The sequence below is a fragment of the Sinohyriopsis cumingii genome, chromosome 4, assembly GCF_028554795.1.
Source record: "Sinohyriopsis cumingii isolate HCF-2022 chromosome 4, ASM2855479v2, whole genome shotgun sequence".
Lineage (NCBI taxonomy): Eukaryota > Metazoa > Mollusca > Bivalvia > Unionida > Unionidae > Sinohyriopsis > Sinohyriopsis cumingii.
Genome location: NC_142964.1, coordinates 52529709 through 52538241, shown reverse-complemented (window position 1 = coordinate 52538241; position 8533 = coordinate 52529709).

Genomic DNA, 8533 nt, shown 5'->3' with positions numbered 1-8533 from the left:
AATATCGTGCCAAATAAAAAAAAGCCCGCAAAATAAACTGATCCTATAACACACAACTACTATGATGTTTCTACAACAAAAGCCGCCCCTACATTCCAACGAATGTCATTTTTACCTGGTAACTTGACGCAACCCTGAGCTACAAGCTTTCATTTCACGTGAATGTCAAGATTTCGCTTTGGAAAGAAGTCACTTAGTCCAAACATTCTATGTATTGTCATAGTCGCTATATAAATTATCATTAAACTTACTTCTACTGAATTATTCTCCTATCCTATGAAAATCATCTTATCTAATCATCACGACAGCAGCTTGTCTTTTCATACTTTGTAAGACGTCAGCTCTTAATGGCTTTTATACCGTTCAAAATACTTAGATGTGCTTTCTTTAGTTTTCGTCCTTTCGGAATATTAACACTGTGAGGCTAATATCGTGCCGATCTAGCACATTATTCGATCTGGGTGGATCAGATGGTGGGAATCGAACCTGCAACCTCCTGGTTGTATGTCCTAGACCTTGACAACTAAGTCACAGCGGTGCTTCTTTGAACGCGGAGAAAACAGTTAAGAATGTAAACTACACACCCTGCGCTCGCCTATGTATCGTAAGAGGCAACTATAAGACGCGGTGCTGCAGTGGGTTAGCGTGCCGAGCTCACAACCGAAGGGCACGAGTTCGAATGCCGACACGTGACAATCCTGAGTAGTATACTGAGGTGTATACATAAGCAAGGCTCTTTATTCCAAATATCTCGCCATTATATAACCTACATGTGCTGTCGTGCCATATGACTCCAAATCAACTCAAACCAAGCTTGAATTTATTCTTTTCTCTAATTGACGATGGTATTTATGCAGTATTTTCAAAGTATAATGTACGATTACACCGATATTCAAATAATTGCTCAGGGGCTGATCCAGAGTAGGTTAGACTGAAGTGTGTGTGTGTGTGTGTGTGTGTGTCCGAATCAATGATACACATGCGTGCATACACATACATACATACGTACGTACGTACGTACATACATACATACATACATACATACATACATACATACATACATACATACATACATACATACATAGAAATTAATAGCTGAATAATAAACTGCTTCAAAACCTAATAAAATATTTCCATTAACAGCTTTCGTCATATTAATTTGACATTTATGGTTGTTGACTCCTCTTTCTTGTATTTTATTGGATCGAGTAATTTAGGGTATCTGGAAAACTCTGGTTTGGGTTTAAACATATTTTATTGCATATATCAGGAAAGCAACGGGGTTATGCACGCGTTTTCAAACTAAGAACAGCCTTTCCCATAACAAATACAAAACACATACTATTTCATGCATCAGGTGAAAGGCACAATAGAAAATTGAAATGCTATTTGAATGAGTGTACGAACTATGTGGATCTAAAGCAATTAGTGTTTGAGGTTCGAGATTATACAGGAAAAAAGAAAGGCGAGACCCATGTGATAATAGATCACACAAATATATGGATATTATAGACATATATATAAACAATTATTATATTATTGAATTTTATATAGGAATTACTCAAGTAATAATCTAATAACATTTGGATAATAACATAATATAATATAATAATATAATATAATAATAGTTTGGAATAACATGTGAACTTATATGATCTACAGATATGTAGACACATAACATTATATTCATATACAAACACACACACATATCTGCGTTCATAAATTATCATGCATATACATTCATATATACATACATGCGCATAAACATATGCACATACATAGCTGCATATACATGAATACATACATGCATACATACATGCACGCACGCACGCACGCACGCACGCACGCACACACACACACACACACACACACACACACACACACATACATACATACATACATACACACGAACACGAACATAGGTTAAAAGTATTTCCATCTTAGTTATACAAATAGACCAAACAAAATCCATTTCTCGTCTGAACTACATTATTTGCTAACATTTATTTTTGCATAAACATCCTATAATCTAATAATAATCAATTGCAGGATACCTAATTCATACGGCATTTAAAGAAATAAATCCATAATAATTATTTCAAGACTCGTACCAAGTAAATTATGCATGAAATTAAAACAATGTACCTTGCTTTGAGATTCGTTCTCATGTACCCTTTATAAGAATCGTCTCTTTACACAACTGGTTACGTTTCTCTCAAAGACTTCCAACTACCCGTCTACTTTGACCAAAAAAATTTACAATGGAGCACGCCATTACTATCCCCGGAGTCAAGACCCTTTTCATTTAACCGAAAAAACATGTCAAACTAGTTTGCGATGTAAGACATTTATAACGCACGAGACTTCGCCCGGGAAACTCACTCTGAGGATTAACATGTCCAATCAAAGTTCAGGTTTATCTAGCCGCCATTATCAACACACGAACCTCGAGAGTTGAAAATATTTCATGTTTTCCCCGCTTCCCTTAATAAACCGACCTCTGCAAAGTTTCAAATTATTGCCAACATTTCAGCAGGAGCAAACGCTGTTTCTACAATATTTCAACCCTTGGCATTTCGATAAATAAAACCAGAGCTTTACCCCAGTTTTGTCTGATATCAAACGGAACCTCATTACGAATCAATAAAATCAGTACCAGATGTATTAAAGAGCAAAACAGTTAAACATGCCACATATTTAACCAGATGCAAAAGTCACATAAATCAATTCATTCGGTTCCTTCCACGACAGGGCTCAACAAGTGGACTTTACTGCTGTACCCCAAATTATTTAGGTTATTTTGAAAGTTCATCCATTGAAGGCATGATCTATACAACTGTGTGCACAGTTGGAAAAAAAAATGAAGTGACGCGATAATGATATTACCACATTCAAAAGGTCTAAGTTATGCGCTTGGAATAAATAATCCACGTAAGGTCTAACTGTTTTAAAATAAAGCCGAAAATAAATTATCGAATATATTTGTCTATTTTTGCCTTCCGTGTGCCTATGTTATGTTCCTTGCAGACTCCACGGACACGTGTTATTACTGAAATCACTTGTACTGGGGCTCCGAGTGGCCGAGTGATCTAACGCGCTAGCCGAGCAATGCCATCTCAGCTTTATCTGAGTGGGTTTGAGTCTCAGGCTTGACCAATGTGGATATGTGAGAAAGCTGCCAGTAGCTTCCCGCGAGTCGGTGTTTCTTACCGGGGTTTTTCTCGGGTTCTTCCTTCACCAAGTTTTACTGGCCGAATTATATAACCTATCTTGTGCTGAAAAGTGACAATAAACCAAAATTTAAAACAAAAATTCAATAATAATAACTCTCTCTCTCTCTCTCTCTCTCTCTCTCTCTCTCAATCAATCAATCAATCAATCAAGAAATCTAAATGCTTAGATAATATCAAAATTGTTTGAACAATTTCCTTTTCTGTGATATCATCATCAAAATCAGTAAAACCTAAGTTTGCTGCGATGAGTTTCCTCTCTTTGAAAACGTTTAAGTTCTCATAACTTTCCAACAATTTTAAAACTATTTAACTGATTGTGATCAAATATTTACTGTTTAGTGAGCAAAGATTGCCCAGTGTTTTAAATATAGTGCCTAAAGTGTTTGTACAATTCTTCATTTTTATAGTTTTTCTAACTTCGCTTTTAGCTGACACCATACAGCCACCTTTGTCCTGAGGCGGTGCTATGCTGCTACATACATACATACATACATACATACATACATACATACATACATACATACATACATACATACATAGAATTATGGTTACTTCTACAATTTCAGAATCATTTTTAAGGAGGGAAAGTTTTAGTAGAAAAGGAAAACCCATTTTAGTGGACAATGTTAAAATCCAGCAAGCGTGTTTGCTTGAATCATGCCATAAACACCGCACACAAACCTCCAGAACATTAGTTGATATAGTGGACGTTGAAATTTCTTTGATGACAGAGCAGAATTGCTCGCCCACATGTTGTCCAACCATATCTCAAAGGCAATTAGGAATTTCGCCGCATAAGCAATTCACCTAACATCGAGTATTATCCAATCGATGATTATTACAATTTCCTGGTGTTATTTTGCTATCTGTTTAAGATAGAATTAACTATAACAAAATTGTATTGATTTAATAAAGCTCTATAAACAGTTAAGCACCGCAGTATCATCTGATTTTTTATTTTTGTTTTTGACAATCTCACACAGTTTATCTATTCGTCGAAGCAAACTCAACAGTAAACTCTAACACATGTAAGATATACAACTTGAGATTTCTTTTCTTCAGACACATTTATTTGCTAATTATTTTGCGCAATATATACGTTAATTTATGAACCATGATTGAATACTTAGAAATTCCTCTCAATTCATCTTTTTTCTTTCTTTCTTTCATTTCATTCACTTTCAGTCACAATCGGAATACTTTCGACGTTATCAGTCGCACATGTGATAAAAGTCGCTGGATGCGCATTACAAGACCCATCAAATATACATGTATTCCTTCAGCTACATCTGAGATTATAACTCATCTTCATGGAAATGGCCGCGCGATGTTCCGATTGGGGACAACATTATATTCTTGTCGTATATATCGTGAGTGCCGGGTACACTATGATCATTTTATAGTCAACTCTCTCTTGATCATGGTTTAAAGACAGTCCAATATTGTCGGGAATAATTTTCTTTAAACCGCGGGTACGACAGGTACACCGTTTGTTTGTTATGTCACATTTTGGCAATGAGCCGGCGAAACACAAACATGCTTTTAGATCAGACATGTCTTGGCAAAGGCATTAGGCTGACGGTGATAAATGTCTTTTTCTTTCTTTTTCAAACAATATTTATTTAAGGAACAAGTTCTTATAATGTTTTGCTACATAGAAAGCATTATTGTATTATCCTTTGATTGTTTCAAAACAGGAATTTACATGAATATCATACTACATTACAAATCTTATAGACATCACACAAAATGCTTACTGACATTACACAAATGCTTAGAGACATTGCACAAATCTTATAGACATCACAGAAAATGCTTGCAAGACAAATCCATCCTACGACACACTACTATGATTTTGCTACAACAAAAGGAACAGCCAGTGGCCGAGTGGTCTAAAGCGCTCACCGTTCCAGATCACTGCCATCTCACCGCTGTCTGCGTGGGTTCGAGTCTTAGGCTCGGCTAACGTTGGTACGTGAGAAAGCTTGCCAGTAGGTTCTTCCTGAGGTTTTCAAGGGTTCTTCCTCCACCAGTTATACTGGCCGCCATGTATAGCCTATCTTGTGCTGATAAATGGCGTTAAACCCTACAACAACAACAAGACCCACGACTTCGCCCATAGACAATTTGCTACCTGGCAAGTTGAGGAAACTTCAAGAGGAAGTTTTGTCTCTCAACAAGGTACGCAGGTACGCAAAAGATGGGCCCATACGAAAATTTCCAGACGGCAAGGTGAAGTTCGCGACGAAAAGGAGTATTTTGTATCGGTATGCCAGGAAAGGGACCGATACGTTTAAACAAGTTGTTGTGCCCATAGCAAAGCGAGTAGAAGTACGTGGGTTGGCACATGATAGTCTACTTGGAAGCCACATGGGCGTGGCGAAGACCAGAGATAGCTTAGTGAGGGAATTCTACTGGCCAGGTGTGTACGGGGATGTTCGGAGGTTTTGTTTGTTATGTGGTAAGTGGCAGCGGGTGGCACCTAAGACTTCCCGTCGCACAGTGCCACAGGAATCACCCCACTGATTGACGAACCTTTCTCGAGGGTGGCGATCGACCTAGTAGGTCCGATAAAGCCTGCGGAAGAAAGTGGTAATCGTTATGTACTAACGATAGTCGATTACGCCACCCGGTACCCAGAGGCCGTGGCCTTGAAAAAGATAGACTCGGTCACGGTGATTGAGGCCTTGTTAGGAGTGTGGTCGAGAGTTGGTGGCCTTGAGGAGATGCTAACTGAACAGGGACGCAGTTTGTGAGCCGGGTGATGGAAGAGGTAAACAGGTTGATGTTCATTAGTGACCTGACAACTACCAATTATCACCCGCAGTGCAATGGTTTGGTGGAACATTTCAGTGGAATACTGAAAGAGGCGCTGAAGAAGCTCAGTGAAGGTAGTCCCAGGGATTGAGATTGATACCTTCCCGCGATACTTTTTGCGTATCGAAAATTAGTCTATGGGAGGACATTCAGGGAACCAATGGCTGTATTAAAGCAGTTGTGGACGGATGAACAAGCATCCGAGGAAGTGCGAACAGTATACCAGTATGTTGTTGATACCCGCAGCAAGCTATAAGAGGTTTCTAAATTGGCTCAGTTGAATCTCCACTACGCAAGGGGGCGTCAAGCCAAATATTACAATAAAAGAAAGAAGGAACATCATTTCGGGTGGCTGACAAGGTGTTGTAGTTGCTGCCGTTAGAGCACAACAAATTTCAAGTCTCACGGAGGGAGCCATTCGTGGAAACGGAGAAAAATGGTGGACAGAAATATCATATCCTGGTAGGAGACAAGGAGAAGCTGTACCACGTAAATCTCCTGAAACGTTACCGTGAAAGAGAGACACCCAGAGAGTTCGTGGTTCCTACAGTTGTGACTGAAGAACCAGACGACAACGGAGGAGAGACGGAAGTACTCCCTAGTTGTCCTTTGACGAAGTAAGAAACCTACGTCGACGTTGTCCTTGACGGGACGTTAACGTCAGAGCAACGTAAGGAAGTGGAATCGTTTCTCAAAGACTATTCAAGCGTCTTGACAGAACGACCTGGCTAGACGGAGTTGGAGGAGTTCACCCTGAAGTTACTGGATGAGAAGCCAGTGAAGTTAAAACCATATCCGCTACCCTATGCGAAATTAGAAACTGTCCGAAATGAGATTCAAGCTATGAGAGACTTGGGAGTTATAGAACCATCTGAGTCGGCGTATAGCTCTCCTGTTGTGTTGAAACAGAAGAAAGACGGTACACACAGACTTTGCATCGGTTACAGGAAGTTGAACAGGATCATGGAATTCCAGGTAGAACTGTTACCTGATCCTGAGTCCATATTTGCTGGGGTGACCAACGTGAAGTATTTTTCGAAAATCGATCTGTCTAAGGGATACTGGCAAATTCGAGTTCGAAATGAAGAGCACATTAATATGGGCAAGAGAACAATTAATTAGATTTATGGGGACAGGTGCGTGTGAAATTGTTATACTGCAATGATTTTTAATGTCTATGTCGTGAGAGGAAGTGATTCTTAATTAAGCCTTTGTTTATTTAACAGTCAAAGAGACTGGAAGGTAAAGTTGAGATTGTCCAGAATCCGTTATTTGGAAATCTAGAAGTCAGGCTGACCACAGTTTTGGCGCCTATTATAAAAGGCGGTAGATGTATTTAATCCTGATTGGTTACGCTAAATACGGGGTGTGTTTCCCCACAAGAAATTTCATGGTTTTAATATGTCCCATCGCAAAATTTAGTCAGTCTACGTTTTCCTGCAAGAGACTCCGAGATTGAATTTAGAAGAAATTCTCTCGTAAAACATTTATCCGAGGGACCGGATGTCTGGAAAGTCGACGGACAGAATTCTGGCGGTAGAAGCGAGCAAAGCTTGAAAGCACAAGGCATCTGCATCAGTCTCATGTAATTAGTTGATACCAATATAATGATTTGCTTGAATTTATGTGCTTATATTTGCATGAATTTATTTGTTTAAATCCGTAGATCAATTTTGTTGATAGAAGTTTAACTGTGTTTGAGTTCATCTATCTGAATTCGTACAATGATCTTCTTTATATAAGTTTGACGAATTGTTTGAATTTACCGTCTTGATTGTTATAAGGAATCAGGTATTCTAAAACTTGTATGCATTAGTTTAGTTGATATGAGTTACTAGAATCCGTGTGAATTTTTCGATCTTAGATGATTTCACGTATGATAAAGACTTGAGTGCGTATTGACTAAAATTAACGTCGAAAGCCATGAAGTGCGATTTCATGTATGCTAAAGACTTGAATAGGTGTATTTGCTGAAAATAACGTAGTTAAACCATGTAATAAATTTAATTCATTCATTTGTGTAATTGAGACGAGAACGGAACTGTTATGTCTCGTGTGATGTTAATGAGAGTAAGTGATGAAATATCGTTAGGAAGTACATTAATCTTACGAAACTAGGATTGTTTATGGTCTGTCATGTTTGGCTTAACCAGATAGCCTTTGGTATCTATTTGAATTCCGATAGGACGATATATGACATAACGAGAGGGGAGTAATGATCTATTCCCTGTAGGATAACTGACAGGGGATTTAGGCTGCTTCTCTGTTTATTTTGAATGGGGAAATAGCTCCACTGATGTATCCACGTACCTACTTATCCAAGTATCTGCGTATCCACGTACTTACGTATCCACCTACCCACACAAAGTTTGAGGGCGAAAGAGGCGAGACAATAGAGAGTCTGGAGAAGAAAAAGCGAAATGACCAATAAGAACAGCCACAGTGAAGTTGGAGTGAACCGGAAATAAGCAGTTTATGAAGTT